We start from the raw sequence: 23,955 nt of genomic DNA on the forward strand, positions 1-23,955 counted from the left end.
GCCAACATTCATTATGTTGGCCAGGCTGGTCTTGAACTCCTGACCTCAGGTGATCTGCCCACCTTGGCCTCCCAAAGTGCTGGGATTATAGGCGTGAGCCACCACATCCAGTCAGACACAGTGGATATGGTTTTAGATAGTGATAAGTTGCCATGCAAGATGGGTCCCTTCCAGGTATCTGTTTAGTCTGCCAGGTGGGTCCCATTGGGCTTCCATCATGTAGCAGGTTTAGGATAAATTATGGGTAATTTATAGGAATAGGCTTTATTGGAGAAACAGAAAACTAACAAGACAGAGGCAATTAGCAAAACGAATTGAAGGTATGGGATCAGATGCCAATGGGAGGACTTCAGATGTCCTGGGAACATAACCTCATGTTATTTATCCCTCATGTCTCCTGAATCGTCTTTTCTGTTTGTTTGTTTGCTCTTTTGGTCTCTATAAATCTTGTTTCCTTCTTTGCTATGGCCATCAGGAAGCTCAGAGTTAATTTGTGGCACCTCTCATTTACTGTTAGTACCTTATAGTATGCATGTTTGTGTTGTCCCTTTAGCCTGACGTTATCTTATTTTCCCTTTGCTCCAAGATTCTCATCCAGCTGTTTTTATTCTGTTGGGCTCTGCCTATTTCTGTAAGTTCCATCAGTTACTCTTCAGAGTGAAGCAGGATATACCTGAATCCATGCATCCATCCCCTGAAGCTGTACTTAGAACCTCTCTGAGGATGGTGGCTGCTAAGTGGCTCGTAGGAGCCTCCCCAGGCATCTGGCAAGCTGGGGAAAAGCCAAGAAAGGCCTCTTCCTCTGCAGCTTCAAGGAGATATTTATTGGCTGCCTTTCAGGCACATTTCAGCTGTCACACAACATTCTCAACCTTACTCCCTTTCTCTAGTCTAAGGGGAGAATGATGGTCCTACCCCAGTCTCCCAGATGGCAGGTCTGGGCAAGGGAGTGGAAAATCCTTTTAAATTCTCAATAAATAAATAAAAATAATCTGGAGGGCTCATCACCATGGAGACCAAAGGCTTGGTTGGTAGTCAACATGACCCTTGGATAGGCTGTCTCCCTGAAATGATCAGCATCACTAAGAAAGAAGGACCAAGAGGTGGAGAGACAGGACCACATGCCACGGGGTGAGAGCTAGACACCAGCAATTTCTCCAGGCAGGTGGAGAACAAGGGCAGGATGACATGGGGGTGCATGAGGAGAGGAAAGGGGAGCACACACTATCTTCTGGAACTTTCTTCCTGCCATGCTGCCCCCCTTTCATCCACCTGATTCCTTCTGTGGCCTGTGCCCCTGGGGCTGGGAGGGGAACCCGGCCTCCTCCTTGTCAGCGCTGCCAGGGAGTCTCCATGACAACCCCAGCCCCCACCCGTGGGAGCGGAGCCCTCGCTAGGACCTCAAGGGAGTTGCCTGGGTAACCGGGCTCCCTTGCCCCAGTTCCCCGCCAACCAGACCTCCTCGGCCCTTCCCCCTCTTTGCGACGGGAGGGTAAGAGGATGAGGACCCAGCTTCCCTTCTGCCCCCTTTCCAGAGCAGCTGTCACAAGATGACCATCGGAAGGGGACTTGGGAACGAGATGTCGGCTGGGCGAGGAGACAAATGACCAAGACCCTGTCTCTGGCGGGGGAAGAGCATCCTGGCCCTTTCAGAAGTGACACTTCCCCGGATGTTTGGGGTGTTGAGTGCCACTCCCCTCAGCCACTGCTGTTGGAAATCCTGGGTTTAGAGGAGTGGGCCTGAGGAGTGAGTTCCGGAGCGGGGATCTCCTCCCTCCCCGCTGCCCTGCCTGCTCTGCTCAGCTTTACATCTGCAGGAGGGAGCTGCGGCTCTTTCAGCAACGGAGAACACTCAGGTGGTTAACGAGCATTTATTTCCCAAATGAGAGACTAGTTGTTATTTTATCTTGCTAATGAAAATACATAAAAAACAAAACGGCCAATTAGCAAGGCCGTTCGTTACCTGGTCTTGGCTGCTTCTTTCTGGAGAAGGAAGCCATTCTCTGTGTTGGGGCTGGCCCCTCAGTCAACTGTGCTGAGGCCCCTCCCCCTCAGCCCTGCCTTGTGCCCTCCCATCCCCTCGCCTTTGATTTCTGATGTGCTGCCAGCAGCCAGGCAACTCCTGCCCGAGTTCCCCGCCACCCCCCTCTGCAGGCTTTTCCTATCCTTTTTTTTTTTTTTTTTTTTTTGAGATGGAGTCTTGCTCTGTCCCCCATGCTGGACTGCAGGGGCAAGATCTCGGCTCACTGCAACCTCCCTGTCCCTGGTTCAAGTGATTCTCCTGCTTCAGCTTCCTGAGTAGCTGAGACTACAGGTGTGCACCACCATGCCTAATATTTGTATTTTTAGTAGAGATGAGTTTTCACCACACTGGCCAGGATGATCTCGATCTCTTGACCTTGTGATCCGCCCGCCACAGCCTCCCAGAGTGCTGGGATTACAGGTGTGAACCACTGCACCTGGCTTTTTTTTTGAGACGGAGTCTTGCTCTGTCACCCAGGCTGGAGTGCAGTGATGTGATCTCAGCTCACTGTAACCTCCTCCTCCTGGGTTCAAGTGATTCCCCTGCCTCAGCCTCTGGAGTAGCTGGGATTACAGGTGTGCATCACCATGCCCGGCTAATTTTTGTATTTTTAGTAGAGTTGGGGTTTCACCATGTTGGTCAGGCTGGTCACAAACTCCTGACCTTGTGATCTGCCTGCCTCGGCCTCCCAAAGTGCTGGGATTACAGGCGTGCGCCACTGCACCTGGCTGCTTTTCATTTCTTTACTCCAGCAGGCCAGACACCACTGGGCTTTCTCTTCCCTTCCTTACCACCTCCTCTCATTTCCAATAAAATATCTTATTTTCTCTGCTCTGCTCCCAACCAGACTTCCTCACTGTCTCCACCCTCATTTCTTTTTTTTTTTAAGAGACGGAGTCTCACTCTGTCACCCAGGCTGTATTGCAATTGTGTGATCTCAGCTCACTGCAACCTCCGCCTCCCAGGTTCAAGCAATTCTCCTGCTTCAGCCTCCTGAGTAGCCGGGACTACAGGTGAGCCCTACCACACCCAGCTAAATTTTGTATTTTTAGTAGAGATGGGGTTTCACCATGTTGGCCAGGGTGGTCTCAAACTCCTGACCTCAAGTGATCTGCCCACCTCAGCCTCCCAAAGTGCTGGGATTACAGGCATGAGCCACTGCACCCGGGCCCACCCTCATTTCAACACTCTTCTAAGAAGTGTGTTCTGATAGAACAGACTAGGCCTGCTAAGAATGTTTACTTGCTCCCCATTCAGTCACGCTTCCAGGAAACCCCCCTTCTGAACTTCCCACTGTTTGGAGAACCTGGAGGGCCCCACCTATCTCTGCAAATAGACATGTGGAATTTGGGCTCCGGTTCTGGTGGCCTTGATTTCTGCCTTGAGCCTGGCGCCCTCACAGATTCTGACAGCACCTCGGCCACTGTGAGTGCTCGGGGATTCGTGGAGCCGTGAGCCTTTCTCTACGGCCACAGTGGCGAGATCTCCTGCTGCTTGCAGAGAAGTGAGATTGATATATTACATATTTATGACTTGTTGAGTTCCAGGGAGACAGGCAGGAGAAGAGAGAAAAGGCAGCCAGGGAATGGGTGCTGAAGAGGGACCCCCAGCTGTCCCTGGCAAGCTTGGTGACCAGTGAGCAGGACTCGAAATTGTAGTTTGATTCCCTGCAAACACAAGGAAGCTACGTCCCTGGGTGGTGAGGGGGTAGGGGCAAGGGGTGGCACCTAGCAGCAAAAAATAAAACGTGTTTTATAATTTGCATTGCTTTGGAAAAGCAGGGTGCATGCAGGTGAAGTGGAGGAGCCACTGCGGGGGGGTGGGGGTAAAGTCTTTTAGGCGGACTGACTGTGCCATGAATGGCATGGCAACCTCTGTGACCTGCAGGTACACCCCAAACTAACTTGAGACATTCTTCTATTATTTCTTGTTCTGGCTCCAATTGATAAGGCCATTGGACTTTGTAACTGACCTTGGGCAACCTTGTGACTCCACACCCTACAACCCCCTCCCAGGTTGCAAACCGACCCCCTTTCAGCTTGCAAAAAACCACCCTAAACTGTAACTTCTGTAACTTTCCACTGCTTACTGTAAACCTATAAAACCAACTCCTGTCCCACTGCCCTCCGCTGACTCTCTTTTGGACTCAGCCCACCCGCACCAGGGTGAATAAACAGCCATGCTGCTAACACAAAGCCTGTTTGGGGGGGGGTCTCTTCCTTCAGCCAGTGCGTTTTAACACTGGGGAGGGTGGCGACCAGGATGGGGCCCCTATGGGTGTCAATTAGAGAACCCAGAAAGACACACAGTCCCTGGGAACCTGGAAGTGACAGTGTTCCTGCTGCACCCTTAACGTGTGTAATCTGCAAGGTGGGCATCACCATCCCCATTTTTTGGATAGATAAATCCAGGCTCAAGGAAAAGGCAGTGTGTCCACTGGAAGGTTGTAAGCCAGAGGGGTTAAGAATTTGGCATCCAGAGGCACTCATTCTGCTTAGCTTTGAGTGTCTGACAAGAGACTTTCCGTCCGTGTGACACTGAGCACGCAGTCTCAACTTCAGTCTTCTTCTCTTCTCATCATAAACTTGGTGACCATTACTGGAAGAATCATTAATAAATGAAAAAATGTGTATCAAAAGGACTTAGCATGGCACTTTGCACATAGTAAGAGCTCAAAAAGGGTAGCTATATGGCCGGGCACAGTGGCTCACGCCTGTAGTCCCAGCACTCTGGGAGACCAAGGCAGACAGATTACTTGAGGTCAGGAGTTTGAGACTGGCCTGGTCAACATGGTGAAACTCTGTCTACTGAAAATACAAAAATTAGCCGGGCATGGTGGCATGCACCTGTAGTCCCAGTTACTCAGGAGGCTGAGTTGGTAGGATCTATTGAACCCAGGAGGTGGAGGTTGTGGTGAGCTGAGATCATGCCACTGCACTCCTGGATGACAGAGCGAGACACTGTCTCAAAAAAAAGGCAACTATTATCGTGGCCCATCTGCTGAGCAGACCTCACTCCATCCATCCATCAATTTATCCATCAAACTTTGATTGCCAAGTACATGGTACACAGGTGTTGAAGGTGCCGTCCTTGCAACAAGAGGCTTGCAAACTAGTAAGAGAGACAGGCACACAGACCCATAATCAAATATACGAGGATGGTGAGAGAGGTTTGAACAGAGCCTGTGGCAGGGGTGGGGACGGCCAATCCTCCGTGCAGATGGGTCAGGGGCTGCAGAGCTGACCCTCAAAGGTGGGGGATGGGAGGTTCCTCTGAGCTGGGAAGTACGTGGCCAAGCTCATGTCCCTCCCTTGGCTTCCCTCCTCCACCTGTTCCAAGCAGCCCCCTGGGTAATAGAGGTGGATGGCAATGATGGCAGCTGCTAATTTTCCTGTCCATGGGCTGCAGTGCCATGTGGTCTGGCCCGGCATCAGTGGGCGTGCTGCAGGGAGCAGATGTCTCTTAATGTCTTCGCAGTTCAAGATTGATGAGGAGGGTCAGGGGTCCCCAGAAGACTGCCCTCTTCTCTCCACCTCCTGCCTTATGGCCTGCTTTCTGAAATGCTTTGAATGCTTTGGTTGATTGCCATGAACAGGCTAAATTACCTACCAGCGTGGGGACTAGAGTTTACGAACCCCAGACCCGAACACATGGTCTAGTGCGTACTTTGGCAATAGGACAGAATACCAGAATTGCCATGCAATTGCAAACAGATTGGGGGGAGGATGTACCTGTGTGGTGTGGTTGAAGGGAATGAATGACTTGGGCCCCCAGCACCCCCCCCGACCCCACCACACACACACATTCCCCCCACTCCCCACTCAGTTGCAGATGCCTGGGATTTCACAATCATTCTTTGTTTAGAGTTTTTCTTATAGTCGTGCTTCTGTGCCTATGTCTATTCTTCCAACACATTGATGAGCCCTCCAGAGTGCCAAGCCCTGTGCTAGGCACAGAGGATCTGCAAATGGACAAAACCCAGCTCCTGCTCGTGGTCATGAAACTCACCCTCCGCTGGGGAAAGAAAACTCACAAACAGTAGAACAAACCCAGCAAGGCTTGGAGTGAAGCACCACTCACAGGGTGCTGGATCACTGGCCAGGGCTGCCTAAGCTTGTGGAGGGCCAGCCTTGAGGAGAAGGCAGGACAGGGAAGGCTTCCTGGAGGGGGTGACTCCTGAGTTGGCTTTTGAAGCTTGAGCAGGAGGCAGCTGAGCAAAAGGGGCTGGAGTAACAGAGGAGGGGGTTCATGCACAGTGGTGCCTGGCACAGGTGCTGTGACGTGCCCATGGTTTTCTCAGCTGCCGCTCCCTGCTGTGGGTATCATGGAAACTCTCCCAAAGGCTCGTGGAGGTGAGGCAGGGGATGACCTGGAAGAGCCCCAAGCCCTGTGCAGCGTAAAGGATGTGGTAGAGTTACTGGAAAGGGATCCCGATCCAGACCCCAAAAGCGGGTTCTTGGATCTCACGCAAGAAAGAATTGAGGGCAAGTCCATAAAGTAAAAGCAAGTTTATTAAGAAAGTAAAGTAATAAAAGAATGGCTGTTCTATAGGGAGCACAGCCCCGAGGGCTGCTGCTTGCCCACTTTTTTTTTTTTTTTTTTTCTTTTTGAGACAGAGTCTAGCTCTGTTGCCAGGCTGGAGTGCAGTGGCCTGATCTCAGCTCACTGCAACCTCTGCCTCCCAGGTTCAAGTGATTCTTCCACCTCCCAAGTAGCTGAGATTACAGGCATGTGCCACCACGCCCAGACAATTTTTGTATTTTTTTTTTTTGAGACGGAGTTTCGCTCTTGTTACCCAGGTTGGAGTGCAATGGCGCGATCTCGGCTCACCGCAACCTCCGCCTCCTGGGTTCAGGCAATTCTCCTGCCTCAGCCTCCTGAGTAACTGGGATTACAGGCATGCGCCAGCATGCCCAGCTAATTTTTTGTATTTTTAATAGAGATGGGGTTTCAGCATGTTGACCAGGATGGTATCGATCTCTTGACCTCGTGATCCACCCGCCTCGGCCTCCCAAAGTGCTGGGATTACAGGCGTGAGCCACCGCACCCAGCAGTTTTTATATTTTTAATGGAGACAGGGTTTCACCACATTGGCCAGGATGGTCTTGATCGCCTGATCTCATGATCCTTCCACCTCAGCCTTCCGAAGTGCTGGGATTACAGGCATGAGCCACCGCTCCTGGCTTAGGGTAACTTTCTGACATTGCCATGTCATTTGTAAACTGTCATGGTGCTGGTGGAAGTGTAGCAGTGAGGATGAATAGAGTGGCCATCTTGGTTTTGGTGGGGTTTGACTGACAGGCTTCTTTCTGCAAACTGTTGTATCAGCAAGGTCTTTATGACCAGTGTCTTGTGCCAAACTCCTGTCTCATCCTGTGACTTAGAATGCCTTAACCATCTGGGAAAGCAGCCCAGTAGGTCTCAGCCTCATCTCACCCAGCTCCTATTCAAGATGAGTTGCCCCAGTTTCAAACGCTTGTGCGAGTAGGAGCTGAAGGTAAACTGAGAGCACATTCCCTGGGCTTTGGCGAGAAGGGACAAGGCTGGGAAGAGGGAAGGAAAGGAAGCTGCCACCACGAAGCACTGACTTTGTACCACATGCTGGATTTGACCCGTTGAATCTGTATGACAATTGCAGGCTATTTTATCTTTGCCCCTTCCTTGGGGGATTCCTCCTCAGTTCCCTTCTGCTGGCTGGTCACTGCCCTGTGCAGGGCCTGGGGCTTCTATTTCTTCTATTTTTACTAGAGCGGCTCATTCGGGCTGTGCACATAGGAAGTGCTTAATGAAGGGGGCCTTAGGTTGAGACATGGGAATCTAGTCAGGTTTCCAGAAAATCTGACTGGGCATTCATTTTTCTTTTCTTCGTTTTTTTTTTTTTTTTTTTTTTTGAGATGGAGTCTCTCTCTCTGTTGCCAGGCTGGAGTGCAGTGATGCGATCTTGGCTCACTGCAACCTCTGCCTCCTGGGTTCAAGGGATTCTTCTGACTCAGCCTCCTAAGCAGCTGGGATTACAGCCATGCACCACCACACCCAGCTAATTTTTTGTATTTTTAATAGAGACGGGGTTTCACCGTGTCAGCCAGGATGGTCTCAATCTCCTGACTCTTGCAATCTGCCCACCTCAGCCTCCCAAAGTGCTGAGATTACAGACGAGAGCCACCACGCCTGGCCCTGCATTCACACTTTTCTAAAATGTCCCCTTGGCCCGGGAGGCAGGGGGTTGTAGTGGGAATCTGGGGTCCTCTGTCCTCAGTGTGGAAGCTTGGCTGAGTCCGAGAACCTTTCCGGGTCAAGGCTTCCTCTGCTGTGAGCCTGCGATGGGGCATTTGGCAACTCTTTGAAGAGGGATACTTAGTAGGTAGCTCCTCACCCCACCCCTCTTCTCACGATGTCAGGTCATCTGCAGTGCAGGTCCTGGGTTTTCCTTGGCCACCAGTGCCATTGTAGGAAAGTGTGACTTGGGGGACACCCACTGGATTAGTAAGCATTTTTTTCTTTTTTTCTTTTTTCTTTTGAGATAGAGTTTTGCTCTCGTCACCCAGGCTGGAATGTCATGGCATGATCTCGGCTTTCTATAACCTCTGCCTCCTGGGTTCAAGTGATTCTCCTGCCTCAGCCTCCCAAGTAGCTGGAAGCACAGGCGTGTGCCACCAGGCCCAACTAATTTTTGTATTTTTAGTAGAGATGGGGTTTCACTATGTTGACCAGGCTGGTCTCGAACTCCTGACCTCAGGTGATCAGCCCACCTCGGCCTCCCAAAGTGCTGGGATTACAGGTGTGAGCCACTGCACCTGGCCAGGAAGCATTTCTTTAGTTAGTTTTTTAAGCCACGGGAAGCCTGATCTTGTGCTTTCAGCTGCTACTGCCCTCAGTCTCTGTGTATCTTGTGGCTATTACAGACACCATTAACATCGATCCATCAGCTCCATGCGGCCACCCAGCTCTGCTAGAGGAAGGAGTCTGGGCTTTGATAGACCCAGCAGGGGCCCACTCTCTGGTGTGTGCTGGGGGAGGGAAGAGGGGGAAGGAGAGGGGCAGGGAATGCCTGAGGGAGTGAAGTGGATGAGGTGGGTGAGTCTGGGTTATGCTGCTTAATGGATCCGCCGCCAAACTTTACCCTTCACCCCTCAAAGGCCTGTTTCTCATACTATATGTTCCGTGTGGTTTTGAGGCGATGGGGCTGCTCTGTCCAGCACAAAGGCTCGTGGTGGCTCGGTCATCTTGTGGCTGAAGCACTTGGAAATGAGACTCTCAGGGTCACCATGGCAGGGACGAGAGAAGGGAAAGCCACACACTGGCTTCCTTGTGTTTCAGCTAGTAGTGAAAGTGACTCCTGTTACTTTTTTTTTTTAAGACAGAGTCTCCTTCTGTCTCCCAGGCTGGAGTGCAGTGGTGTGATCTTGCTCACTGCAACCTCCACCTCCCAGGTTCAAGCGATTCTCCTGCCTCAGCCCCCATAGTAGCTGGGATGGCAAGCATGAACCACCATGCCCAGCTAACTTTTTTCTTTCTTGTATTTTAATAGAGACAGGGTTTCTCCATGTTGGACAGGCTGGTCTTGAACTCCTGACCTCAGGTGATCCACCTGCGTCGGCCTCCCAAAGTGCTGGGATAACAGGGGTGAGCCACTGCTGTACCCAGCCTTCTCCTGTTATTTTCACTTGCAGCCTTTTGGCCAGACAAGTCACATGGCCCTGGGAGGGGGCGGAAACGTGGAGGAGGGGTGGCTGTGATCGCTGGGCACAGCTCTGCTGCGGTGATTGACGGCAGCTTTGAAAGGACAACCTGAGTGAAGAAGTGAATGAGGTGAGGTGTGAATGAATGAAAGAATGAACGGAGGATGCGAGGACTCATTTTCCAGCCTGGGAGCCTCTCAGGATGAGCCAAGACCCAGGGTTCCTGGTAGCTGCACCGAGCGTCCCTCCCCTGGGGGCTGTGCCAGCCACAGTCCAACTGTCACCTCCAGAATTACATTTCAAAAACTCGTTTTGAGAGAGACAAGCTGGGCCCAGGGGGGCTGTATCTCTGTGTCCATGTCCTTGGGAGGTGGAGGAAGGAGAAGGGGAGGAGAAGGAGGGGCAGTGGGAGGGATGGGCCAGGCTGCGGAAAGCAATTAGTAGAAAACGGGAAATTACTTTCTCTGTGTGTTTGGCATTGCTGCGCTTCCCCAGTGGCTTCAGTTGGGGTGTGCCGAGCACCAGGCTGGTGTAGCCTTGGCCAGGGATCCACTCTAGGGTAAAACTTAGAGCTAGTGGGGACCAAGGGCCTGAGATGAATCAGGGAGGGATGGCCCCTGAGTCCTGCAGGCTATACAATTGCTTTTTTTTTGAGATGGAGTCTCACTCTGTCGCCCAGGCTGGAGTGCAGTGGCGCAACCTCAGCTCACTGCAACCTCTGCCTCCCAGGTTCAAATGAGATTCTCTTGCCTCAGCTTCCAAAGTAGCTGGAATTACAGGCGTGCGCCACCATACCTGTCTAATTTTTGTATGTTTAGTAGAGACAGGGTTTCACTATGTTGTCCAGGCTGGTCTCGAACTCCCAACCTCAAGTGATCCACCCACCTTGGCCTCCCAAAGTACTGGGATTACAGGTATGAGCCACCACGACCGCCTATACTTGGTTTTATCAAAGGCAGGAGGATGTATCATTTCATTTTAGGCATCCCCATGGCGTCAGCGTGTGCCTGGATTCTTAGGTGAGGTCCATCCCCCTAAACACTTGAGGCAAGCACTTGAGTGCAGGTAGTTTAACCGGGAAGCAGGCTCTCGGGGGTGAGGAGAGTCAGGGAAGGAGGAGAAGACATTCGAGGCTGCCATATTCAAGTTACTGCTGTGGTCCACGAGGGCTGATTCCACGGGGACTTCCTGAGAAGGGCGGAGTTGCTCCCAGCGGACAGAAGTCTAGATATATTCACTGGCTCCCTTCCCATTGGCCAAGGGTCCTTCTGAGGGGTTGACTCCTCTGCATTTGCCTTGAAGGGGTCTTGACTTGCAGTGCATGGAGGCGGAGGCTGCTGTTCTCTGCAGCCTCTGCTGACATCACAGGTGGGCTCTGGGGAGGCAGCCCTGGGGTACTGGAAGCAGGTGGCACGCAGGGGCAGGGCAACCCTGGAGGAGTGGAGCTGGGGACCTCCTGATGGGTGCCAGTCCCACTGACATCTTTCTCCACTCCGCATTCAACTCCCACAGTCAGTGACTGCCTGAGAACAGGGTACCTACCTTCTGTATTTCTGGGTTCCCAGTGTCCTGCCCAGAGCCCATCATGTGGCAGAAGCTCAGGACACAAATGTCGGGAAAAAACTAAATCCTTGTTCTGGGCGGGGGTCAGGACGTGTGCAGCTCCTTGACCCTAGAATGGTTTCCCTCTTGCCTCACTCCCTGGTGTAGAATTTGGCCCCTATGTTCCCTGCCACATGACTTGGCAGGAGCTCCCTCTAGAGAAGGGGGAGTGATATGGCTCTAAATCTCATGTTGAGGCCAGGCACAGTGGTGCATGCCTGTAATCCCAGCACTTTGGGAGGCCGAGGCAGGCAGATCACCTGAGGTTGGGAGTTTGAGACCAGCTTGGCAAACATGGCGAAAACCCATCTCTATTAAAAATACAAAAATACAAAAAATTAGCTGAGCATGGTGGGACGTACCTGTAATCCCAGCTATATGGGAAGCTGAGGCAGGAGAATTGCTTGAATCCGAGAGGCGAAGGTTGCAGTGAACTGAGATCGTATAGCTGCACTCCAGCCTGGGCAACAGAGCGAGATTCTATCTCAAAAAAAAAAAAAAAAAAAATCTCATGTTGAAATGTGATCCCCAGTGCTGGAGGAGGGCCTGGTGGGAGGCATTTGGATCATGGGGGTGGATTTCTCATGAATGGTTTAGCACCATCCTCTCCGTGCTGTTCTCCAGGCAGTGAATGAGTTCTCTCGAGATCTGTTTGTTTAAAATGGTGTGGCACTTCCCTCCCTCTCTTGCTCCTGCTCTTGTTTTGTGAGACCCCCGCTCCTGCTTCACCTCAGCCATAATAGCAAACTTCCTGAGGCCCTCACCAGAAGCTAAAGCCAGCACTATGCTTCCTGTACAGCCTATAGAACCGTGAGCCAATTAAACTTCTTTTCTTTATGATTACCCAGTCTGAGGTATTTCTTTATAGCAATGCAAGAACAGCCTGACACAAGGAGTGCACTTTTGCATCCGTTATAAACTACATTGCATCCATGATTAAGAATAGGCTGGGTGTGGTGGCTCACGCCTGTAATCCCAGCACTTTGGGAGGCTGAGGCGGGCGGATCACCTGAGGTCAGAAGTTTGAGACCAGCCTGGCCAACATGGTGAAACCCCATTTCTACTAAAAATACAAAAATTAGCCAAGCATGGTGGCATGTGCCTGTAGTTCCAGCTACTCAGGAGACTGAGACAGGAGAATCACTTGAACCCAGGAGGCAGAGGTTGCAGTGAGCCATGATAGTGCCACTGCACTCCAGCCTGAGCAACAGAGTGAGACTCTATCTACCCACACCCCCTAAAAAAAGAATAAAGGAAGTCATAAGTGTGGATCCAAATCCAATAAGACTGCTGTCCTCATAGAAAAGGAAGAGACCAGGCGTGCATGCACACAGACAAAAGCCCCTGGGACTTAGCCTCCTGGGTTTCATCTCTGGCTCTGGTGTCTCTTAAAGTGCTGTTGCTCCATTTACCTTGATGCGTGGGGAAGATGCCACCCAAGTCAGAGTTAGGATTGTAGATAGATAGAGGAGGTCTCACAATTTTTGTTTTCCATCCTACTTCTCTCCTTATTCTGACAAATCATGATCCAGATTGGATCATGTACCCCTGCCCTCTTTTGGAGAATTGTTCTTTCCTCAGCCTTTCTCACTTCATCTGTTTCTGGGGGGGGGCTGCCAATCACATTATCCTGTAACCCTATGCCTCAGCCACAGCCACAGTGATTGGCTCAGGAAAGGACACGTGACCAAGCTGGGCCAATCAGAATCCTTCCCTGGGACTGTATACACGAACACGTGGTAAAAAAGAAGCCACCTTCTCTCTTTGGGCTTTGAATGGGAAGGGTGATTTTGAAGTGGCAATGATCATGTCTTCCCAAGTCAAGTGGGTGCCCAGACAGAAGATAAAAGGGGAACAGGTCTAGTGACCTCTGTGGCATGACCCTGTTGGGTCAGCTTCCTTCCCAGGATGCTGGTGGCAGGCCCAGGATGCTCTGGCCTTTTTAATATGCTGTTGTGATTGTGGCCTGTTCTAATTTAGGCAGCCTGGCTGTCATAAACAAAGTCTGACTGCTTGGCAGGTGGAAAGGTTAGATTTGCATGAAGTGGCTTGTGTAAATCCCACTTCTTTTCTGTTGCCATTGCTCGCCTCTGACATCACGGATTTAGGCCTGGCTGTAACACGGGATGTCTGGCTCCCTGGACTCCTCTCCTCCTTTGGGCCTGAGCCCTGCTCTGCAGACTTCCAGGCAGGATGCTTCTCTGACCCTCACAGGACCTCCCTTCCTCTAGGCTGGCCTGTCCAATAGCAACATAATATGCAATTTAAAAAATTTTAGCATCCACATTAAAAAAAACAGGTGAAATTGATTGTATTTATTTATTTAGAGACCAAGTCTCATTCTGTCGCCCAGGCTGGAGTGCAATGGCACCATCTCCATCCACTGCAACCTCCACTTCCTGGGTTCAAGCGATTCTCATGCCTCAGACTCCCAAGGAGCTGTGATTACAGGCATGTGCCACCATGCCTGGCTAATTTTTGTGCTTTAGTAGAAACAGGGTTTTGCCATGTTGCCCAGCCTGGTCTCGAACTCCTGGGCTCAAGCGATCCACTGGCCTCAGCCTCCTAAAGTGCTGAGATTACAGGTATGAGCCACCACACCCAGCCTAACTGATTTTAATAATACATTTTATTTAATCCAATAATCAATATAAGAACTTACTGAGATAGTTTACATTCTATCTTTTGTACAAAATCTTGACTCTTACAGACTACCTCAGTTGGGACTAGCTACATTTCAAGTGCTCAGTAGCCACAGGGGGCTTGATGGCCCGCAGGAACTCTAGGCCGTCAGGGAAGCAGTCTGCAGCCTGCAAAAGCCTGGGTGATTTTGACCTTTTCATTTCAGCCGAACCTCTCATTCTCATTAGGATGCCAATATGTGTTTATTACTTTAGATCTGGCATCCGAACTTGGCAGCTCGCAGGCCAGAGGACATGAAGGCAAGGTCCTCACCCTAGTGGGAGGCAGGAGGGAACCATGGAGGGGTGGGGGGATTCTTTATTTTTAACTTTTTGAGGGGAATCATTTCAGATTTACAGAAAAGTTACCAAGATAGTACAGAGAGTTCCTGCATACCCTTCATCCAGCTTCCTCTAATGGTAACATCTTAGAAGAGCAAGAAATTAACATTCGTACGTTACTATTAATAAAACTTCAGACTTTATTCACATTTCATCAGTTTTTCCGCTAACGTTCTTTTTCAGATGCAGGGGCAAATCCAGGCTGCCACATTGCATTTAGGGGTCTCGATTCTTTTTTTCTTTTCACCTAGTTTCATAAAATAGGAGCAAGGTCTTGATTTTTTAATAAATAAATACAACTCTCTTCTGTCTATAAAACAACTTTATTGAGGTATCATCAACAGGCAATGAATTGCATACACACAAAATGTACATTTGATACATTTGACTGTGCATGTCTCTGTGAAACCATCACGTGGTATATATTATAGCTGAGCTGCAAAATAACAAAGAGCCAAGCTTGTGTAGAATTTACTAAATCCAAACACTGTTCTAAACACTTTACACAAGTGAATGATTTTGGCTGGGTGCAGTGGCTCATGCCTGTAATCCCAGCTACTCGGGAGACTGAGGCACGAGAATAGCTTGAACCTGGGAGGCAGTGAGCTGAGGTCGTGCCACTGCACTCCAGCTTGGGCAACAGAGCAAGACTCTATCTCAAAAATAAATAAATAAATAAATAAACAAAACAAAACAACAAAAAAAACCAAAGTGAATGTTTTTATTCCTTATAACAACCTGTGGCAGATGAGATTACTGCTGCCATTTCTTCACTTCCTGGTGCAGAATTCTGCCCCCATACCCTCTGCCATGCGACTTGGCAGGAGCTCCCTTTAGAGTAGGGAGAGTACATTTTCCCAGCTGCTGTGGACTGAATTGTGTCCATAATTAAGATTAAATGAGGTCATAAGGGTGGGTTCCCAATCCAGTAGGACTGCTGTCCTCTAAGAAAAGGAAGAGACACCAGGGTGCCTGCCTACAGAGGAAAGGCCACATGTAGGTGCACAGGAAGGCCATATGTAGGCACAGGAAGAAGGTGGCCATCTGCAAGCCAGGAAGAGAGCCCTCACTAGAAACCAACTTCGACAGCACCTGGATCATGGACATCCATCCTCCAGAACTGTGAATACATTTCTGTTGTTGAAGGCACCTTGTCTGTGATGTTCTGTGGCAGCAGTCCAAGTAGATTCATGCACATACCTACTGATACTGGCTGTGACCGTGCAACTTGCTTTGGCCAATGATATGTTAGGAGATATGATGCTCGCAAAGATTTTAATGTGCTTGGTAGACTTGACTCACCCTCCTATGAGGATTCTGTGATTTCCCCATGAGAAAGAGAGAGCCGGGGAAGCTACTGGTCCAAGGAGAACAAGGAAACACGTGGCGTTGACTTGAACCCAGCCTGTGGCCTGAAGCCAAGACAGGACCAGGCCCAGTCGGATCCTGGCCAGGTCCTGCAGAGGCACAGCTGATCCACAGATCCGTGAGAGAGAAAATGAATATAGAGGTTATAAGACACTGAGATTTTGAGATTGTTTGTTATCAATTTAAAAAACTGACTGATAATCTATGAGTTGAGATACTATTGTTATCCCACATTTTATCGGCAAGGCAATTTAGGCATCGAGAGGTTAAGTAACTTACCCAGGGTCACACGGCCAGTGTGGTACATTCGGGATATGAACCCAGGCAGTCTGGCTCCAGCATCCATGTTTGCATCTGGTTCTTGTATGAATCAGAGTTCTTCACCATTCGTTGATCCAGTGATTTAACCAATTCATTCTTTGAGTTATTAGTTCATCAAACATTTACACAAAATAGGTTCCCCATTAATTTCTCTCGTAACACCCCCATCTTTTTCTTCTTAGCACTTATCAATGGTTGTCATATCTAGGAGTCTATTTCTGTGCTGGTGGATCTGTCCCTCTGGTTGGATTTTATGCTCTATGGGTTGGGTGCGGTGGCTCACACCTGTAATCCCAGCACTTTGTGAGGCTGAGGAGGGTGGACCACTTGAGGTCAGAAGTTTGAGACCAGCCTGGCCAACATGGTGAAACCCCGTTTCTACTAAAAATACAAAAATTAGTCGGGTGTGGTGGTTCACGCCTGTAATTCCAGCTACTAGGGAGGCTGAGGTGGGAGAATTGCTTGAACCTGGGAGGTGGAGGCTGCAGTGAGCCAAGATCATGCCACTGCACTCCAGTCTGGGCAATAGAGCAAGACCCTGTCTCAAAAAAAAAATTTAATGCTCTATGATGACAGGGACTGTATCTTTTTTGTTCCCACAGTATATCCATCAGTAACAGCCCATAACTGCTTATTGAGTAAAACAGAGTTAGTTTTGTTTTTGAGATGGAGTTCCCTCTTGTTGCCCAGACTGGAGTGCAATGGTGCGATCTTGGCTCACTGAAACCTCCGCCTCCTGGGTTCAAATGATTCTCCTGCCTCAGCCCCCTGAGTAGCTGGGATTACAGGCATATACCACCACACCCCGCTAATGTTGTACTTTTTTAGTAGGGACAGGGTTTCTCCATGTTGGTCAGGCTGGTCTTGAACTCCCGAACTCAGGTGATCTGCCTGCCTCTGCCTCCCAAAGTGCTGGGACTACAGGTGTGAGCCACCATGCCTGGCCCAGAGCTGGTTGTTAAATGCCAGCCCTGGCTACATATTGGGAACACAGAAATAAGGCATGTTATCTGTCTGGAGGGCAGGTGGAGGCATGGACAGGCATCCGATCCTCAAACATCATGCTAAGAAGCTTGGACTTTGCCTGCAGGCCATGGAGAGTGGTCAGTTGCAGGTTCCTGGGTGGGTGTTAGCTGAAAGACAGCACAGGCACTGTTGTTAGATTGTGTGAAGAGTATTTATACATTGGAAACGGGTGACTGGCAAAAGTCCCGTCCAGCTCTGAGACTTGGTGATTGGTCTGATCAGGGTGCCCAGAGTGAGACGGACAGAGGTGGAGAAGGAACCCGGGGGCTGGAGCAGAATTCATGTGAGCTGGGGCGGAGGGGGTGGGTGTTGGCAGCAAAGGGAAGGAGCCAGTAGGGCAGACATTGAAAAGAAAGGTGACATGAGCCTACTGAGCAAGCAAGAGGCGCTAAGGACAGGGCTGTGCCAGAGAGGCATCCGAGTTTAAGCAAGAGGTTGCATGGAATGCCGTGAGCACTGCATCTGGCCCAGAGCAGGGGAAGAGCTCAGTACATGGTCGTTGTTGTTGGGCTTGTGGATGATTCAGTGGGAGACTGTAGCTGCTGAGGGCTGGACATGAGGATTGGGAGTCAACAGCACGTGACTGGAGAGTGCATTTCAGAGCTCTGGACTGGGATGCAGGTGGCCGGGGATCTAACTACCAGATCAGCAGCTGCATTGCCGTCATCTAGCTATTTAATTTTATTTTACTGTGAAAATATACATAGCATAAAATTTACCATTTTAAGCCCCCACCTTTTATTTTTTTAGACAGAGTCTCACTCTGTCACCCAGGCTGGAGTGCAGTGGCATGATCTCGGCTCACAGCAACCTCCACCCAGTGGGTTCAAGCGATTCTCCTGCCTCAGCCTCCCAGGTAGCTGAGATTACAGGTGCACACCACTGTGTCTGGCTAATTTTGTACTTTTAGTAGAGATAGGGCCAGGCTGCCCTCAAACTCCTGATCTCGTGATCCACCCTCCTCGGCCTCCCAAAGTGCTGGGATTACAGGTGTGAGCCACCTCACCCGACCACTTTTTTTTTTAAATAGACGGGGCTTTCTGTTGCCCTGGCTTGGGTGCAGTGGCTGGACCACAGCTCACTGCAGCCTTGAATTCCTGGGCTTCAGAGATCCTCCCCTCTCAGCCTCTCGAGTAGCTAAGACTACAGGTGTGCCCCCATGCTCAGCTAATTTTTTAATTCTTATTTTTGTAAAGATGGGAGTCTTGTTGTGTTGCCCAGGCTGGTCTCGAACTCCTGGCTTCAAGTGATCCTCCTGTCTTAGACTCCCAAAGCACTGAGATGATAAGTGTGAGCCACCACGCCCAGCCTTCATTCCCTTTCATGGCTGAATAATGTTCCGCTGCATGGAGATATAAGATTTTGTCATCTGTTGTGTCCACCTTTTGGCTATAATGAGTAATGCTGCCATTATTATGCTGGTACCCACGCGCAAGTATCTGACTGAGTCCCTGCTTACAATTCTTTGGGGTACATACCTGGGGGTGGACTTGCTGGGTGGCTGTGTTTTGCCATCGATTTGCTGTGTGCGTTTTGTGAAGTCACTTCCAATCTCAGGAGCTAGCTCTTTCCTTGTAACTTTAACATGGAGATTGATTTTGATTTTGCTAGGCTGAAAAAGCTGGGTGGACAGATGATGTCTCTGAAAGATAAAAACGTTGAGTGCGTACCGGGCGCATTGACTCACGCCTGTAATCCCAGCACTTTGAGAGGCTGAGGCGGGAAGATCATGAGGTCAAGAGATCGAGACCACCATGACCAACATGGTGAAACCCTGTCTCTACTAAAAAATACAAAAAAATTAGCCAGGCATGGCAGTGTGTGCCTGTAGTCCCAGCTACTCAGGAGGCTGAGGCAGAGAATTGCTTCAAACTGGAAAACGGAAGTTGCGGTGAGCTGGGATCGAGCCATTGCACTCCAGCCTGGTGATAGAGCGAGACTCTGTCTCAAAACAAACCAAAAAAACGTTGAGTGTGTGTGGAGGGCTGAGGAGTCAGCCTGGGGAGGGGTGAGTAGGGAAGAAGATTGGCAACAAAAGAGGAGCTGGCAAAGGAAACAGACGAAGAGTAGGGTGAGAAGAAAGAACACCTTCTTTGGGATTAGGAGAAAGGAGAGGAAAAGGGGGAAGAAGAGAAAAAGAAGAGGCTGACCCAAAGGAATGCTCCAAAACAGGCTGTTAATGTGATTTCATGGGACAAGGTTGGGATTCTGCATAAACTCTGGGGTGAGAGCCAGTGGCCTCATCCTTTCTGGAGCGGGAATCACGTGGCAGGAATGGAGGGCACCGATGCCTGTGAGGGTGGGCTGGGGGCTGGAGAGGAGGCTGGGACAGCTGTAGCTAGGCGTGCCAGGGTCAGTTAGGGGAAATAAAAGGACTGCTCAGCCAGCCTGTCATTATCGAACTCACAGTAAAGAAAACATATTTCTTTTTTTTTCTTTTTTTTTTGACACAAAGTCTCGCTCTGTTTCCCAGGCTTAAGGCGCGATCTTGGTTCACTGCAACCTCTGCCTCCTGGATTCAAGCGATTCTCCTGTCTCAGTCTCCAGAGTAGCTGGGATTACAGGCATGTGCCACCGTATCTGGCTCATTTTTGTATTTTCAGTAGAGATGGGGTTTCACCATGTTGGCCAGGCTGGTCTTGAATTCCTGACCTCAGGTGATCCACCCACTTTGGTCTCCCAAAGTGCTGGGGTTATAGGTGTGAGCCACTGCGCCTGGCCACATTTTCCTTTTTATTTGAGACGGGGTCTGGCTCTGTCTCCCAGGCTGGAGTGCAGTGGCACGCTCTTGGCTCACTGCAACCTCTGCCCCCCAGGCTCAAGCAATCCTCCCATCTCAGCCTCCCAAGTAGCTGTGACTACAGGTGTGCACCACCATGTCCAGCTAATTTTTTAAATTTTTGGTAGAGATGGGGTTTCACCATGTTGCCCAGGCTGTTCTCAAACTCCTGGGCTACGGGATCTGCCAGCTTTGGCCTTTCAAAGTGCCCGGATTACAGGTGTGTGCCACCATGCTTGGCAAGAAAACGTATTTCAAGGGAAATCAACATGGGTAATGAATGTGCACACATATCCTATCTGGTTCCATATGGAATTTACAGGTTTTCTTTACTTTATTTTTATATAACAGAGTCTCACTCTTGTTACTAGGCTGGAGTGCAATGGTGCGATCTCAGCTCACTGCAACCTCCAACTCCCAGGCTCAAGCGATTCTCCTACCTCAGCCTCCGGAGTAACTGTGATTACAGGCGCCCACCACCAAGCCCAGCCAATTTTTGTTTGGTGTCAGATAATGAATGCTTGCATTTCGGGTTGAGAAAAGATAAGTGTAAGTAGATAGCCTGCAATGACCCTCTTCTGTGAATGTGTTAAGTAACAGCTTTTATTTCTTGAGCAGCTCTTCTGCAGCTGACCTGCTGATAGCTCAGTTACACGTCACACCAACCTGAATAGGGTTGGTTGTCTTTTTTTGGTCACTCTTTATAGATTATCCCTTTTTACAGATGAGAAAACTCAGTCTTGGAAGGCAAAGTGACAGCATGCTGGAAGAAGAGCAGAGAGGAATTGGAACTCACTCAGGACCTTTGGAAGCTTCATCTTTCTGGAGGGAAAACCCGGCATTCATCCTTGGTCTCCACTGGCTCCTTCTCTGTCTCCAAAGAAAATTTTAAATAATGTGGGAGGCGAAGCTGCCTGAAGGCTTGGGGCAAGTGATGGCCCCAATCTCTCCCCGGGGCTTGACTACTTTGCTGGAGCTGTCTCCGCAGGCCCTCTGTGTATGGTCAGGATTGGAAGGAGCACTGGATGGGGAGTTTGTGGGGCAAATGTGAGTAGCAGCCCCAGGCCCACCCGCTGGGTGATCCTGAATGAGGTGGTTGCACTTTCTGATCCTCAAGAGGCTTGCTGTGAGCGGAAGCTGATACCTCCCTGGCAGGGCTGCTGCAGGGATCAGGCCAGTCGTGAATGTGAAAGGTCTCTCAACAGCTGAGCCCAGGGTGGGTGAGGGAAGGTAGCGTTGGCAACCTGTGGGTGGCCCCTGGCCACACTGCTGGCGGGGCCCTCTACCCGTTATCCTGCTCACTCTCTGTGGGGTTTTCAGAGGGAGCAGAGCCCCTCAGCTTCAAGCCAGATCTGGGCTTCCAAAGACCCATGAGGGAGACCCAAGGAGGGAAGGTTATGGGAGGATTCTGAGAAGAGGGTGTGGGGGCAAAACCTGGGCCAATCAGTGTCCCCCTGTGCATGCATGTGTGTGGATGGGTGTGTGTGTGGATGGCTGTGGTGTGTGGTGTGTGTGGATGTATGGATGGTTTTGTGTGTGTGTGTGTGTGTGTGTGTGTGGCGTGTGGAAGGGTGTGTGTGTATGTGTGTGGTATGTGTGTATGAGTGAGTGGTGTGTATAGTGTGTATGTATGGATGGGTGTGTGTGGATGGGTATGTGTGGTGTGTGTGTGGATGGATGTGGACGAATGTGTGTATGGATGGGTGTGTGTGATCTGTGTGGTCTGTGTGATGTGTGTGTGTATGAGTGTGGTGGGTGTGTATGGGTGTGGTGTGTATGCATAGATGGGTGTGTGTGACGTGTGTGTGGTGTGTGTGTATGTGTGTGTATGAGTGTGATGTGTGTGGATGGGTGTGGCATGTATGGATGGATGAGTGATGGGTGCGTGTATGGATGGGTGTGTCTGGATGAGTTATGTGTGTGGTGTGTGTATGTGGATGTGCGTGTGGTTTGTGAATGTGTGTAGTATGCATGTGTATGAGTGTGGTGTGTGTGTGTGGACGTGTGTGTTGCTGGGTATGTATGGTGTGTATGTGATTGGGTGTGTGTGGTGTGTGTGTGGTGTGTGTGGATGGATGTGTGGTGTGTTTGTGTGTATCAACGTGTGGGCTGTGTGTGGATGGGTGTGTGGTGTGTGGATGGGTGTGTGGTGTATTAGTGTGTGTGTGTATGAACATGTGGGTTGTGTATGGATGGGTGTGTGTGGTTGGGTATGTGTGGATGGGTGTGTGTGGTGGGTGTGTGGTGTGTTTGTGTGTGGTATGTGTGTGTATGAACATGTGGGCTGTGTGTGGATGGGTGTGGATGGGTGGGTGTGGTGGGTGTGTGGTGTGTTTGTGTGTGGTATGTGTGTGTATGAACATGTGGGCTGTGTGTGGTGGGTGTGGATGGGTGGGTGTGGTGGGTGTGTGGTGTGTTTGTGTGTGGTATGTGTGTGTATGAACATGTGGGCTGTGTGTGGATGGGTGTGGATGGGTGGGTGTGGTGGGTGTGTGGTGTGTTTGTGTGTGGTATGTGTGTGTATGAACATGTGGGCTGTGTGTGGTGGGTGTGGATGGGTGGGTGTGGTGGGTGTGTGGTGTATTTGTGTGTGGTGTGTGTGTATGAACATGTGGGCTGTGTGTGGATGGGTGTGTGTGGTGGGTGTGGATGGGTGAGTGTGGTGGGTGTGTGGTGTGTCTGTGTGTGGTGTGTGTGTGTATGACCATGTGGGCTATGTGTGGATGGGTGTGTGTGGTGGGTGTGTGGTTTGTGTGTGGTGTGTGTGTGTATGAACATGTGGGCTGGTGTGTGGATGGGTGTGTGTGGTGGGTGTGTGGTGTGTCTGTGTGTGGTGTGTGTGTATGAACATGTGGGCTGTGTGTGGATGGGTGTGGGTGGGGTGTGTGTGGATGAATGTGCGGGCTGTGTGCGGGAGTGCTCTCCAGTCAGATGCAACAGCCTTCCTATTCAGCTCCTGGGGCTGCTGCTGCTCTTAGCTCAAAAGACCTTTTATCCCCGGCAAGGACAATTATTGGGATCACAGTGACCTGTTTCAGCACCTGCCTGGGCTTGTTTTCTTTGGCCTAAGACAAAATCTCAAACTCTGGAACTGCCCAGAGGAACAAAGGATGCAAATTCCCTCTGCCTCGCCTAACTGCAGTGTTCACAGGACTGACTCGTTATCCCCCCAGGTCAGGACAGGAGTGACATTCAAAAGGAACTCACAAGCAGTTTGGCCAGGTCCTGACCACTCAGAATGGATTCTGTGCTTGAGGAATCCGCCAAAGGCCTTTTTGGTTTATTTTCCCAGAAGTCCATCAGTTACCATCTGGAGGACAAGGAGGGAGCAGGACTGATTCCAAGGAACTCTGGCGTGGGGCAGGTGGGCTGTCCCTGTCACAGCTTCTCTTACTGTAGTAATGATTCCCACTGGTTGAGTAGGCGGGTGCCACTTCACTCCGTGCCAGGTACCATGCCAGCACTTCTTTTCTCCTTCCTTCCTTTTTCTTTCTCTTTCTTTTTCTTCCTTTCTGTCTGTCTTTCTCTCTCTCTCCCCCTCCTTCCCTCCCTCCTTCCTTCCTTTCTTTCTTTTTCTTCTTTCTTTCACTTTGTTGCCCCGGCTGGAGTGTAGTGGCAGGATCTAGGCTCACTGCAACCTCTGCCTCCCGGGTTCAAGTGATTCTCCTGCCTCAGCCTCCTGAGTAGCTGGGGTTACAGGTGCATATTATCACGCTTGGCTAATTTTTGTATTTTTAATAGAGACAGGATTTCACCATGTTGGTCAGGCTGGTCTTGAACTACTGACCTTGTGATCTGCCTGCCTTGGCCTCCCAAAGTGCTGGGATTACAGGCATGAGCCACTGTGCCCGGCATGCCAGCACTTTCTAGTACTATCTCATTTGAGCGCATCTGGCCCTTTGAGGCAGCCTATATCGGCATTCCCAGTTTGCAAACAGGGGAGCTGAGCCTGGGGAGCCGGGGTCCTTGCCCAGTCTTATAGCCAATAAGAACAAGAGTTCTGATTTAGCCCTAGTTGGTCTGGATTCTCCTGGTCCCCTTATATACCTGTTCCTTGCTGGTGAAAGCCAGTTGGGGGCGTAGAGACTGCCTTGGAAGGTGGCTGCTGCAGCCCCCCAGACCTACAGCAATAGA

At 50.3% G+C, this 23,955-nt stretch overlaps 1 protein-coding gene across 1 annotated transcript in view; it reads left to right on the forward strand.

Annotated features, from left to right (window-relative positions):
• The window catches only part of UBIAD1 (UbiA prenyltransferase domain containing 1), a 100,854-nt gene extending 80,202 nt beyond the window's left edge, over nt 1-20,652 (forward strand). Inside the window, exon 3 of the mRNA XM_054258761.2 lies at nt 20,546-20,652. The gene's annotated coding sequence lies outside the window, so the exon portion shown is untranslated. The remainder of the gene's footprint in view (nt 1-20,545) is intronic.
• Nucleotides 20,653-23,955: the final 3,303 nt, after the last annotated feature.

Source organism: Callithrix jacchus, chromosome 7 (genome assembly GCF_049354715.1).
Source record: "Callithrix jacchus isolate 240 chromosome 7, calJac240_pri, whole genome shotgun sequence".
NCBI classification, from domain to species: Eukaryota; Metazoa; Chordata; class Mammalia; order Primates; family Cebidae; genus Callithrix; species Callithrix jacchus.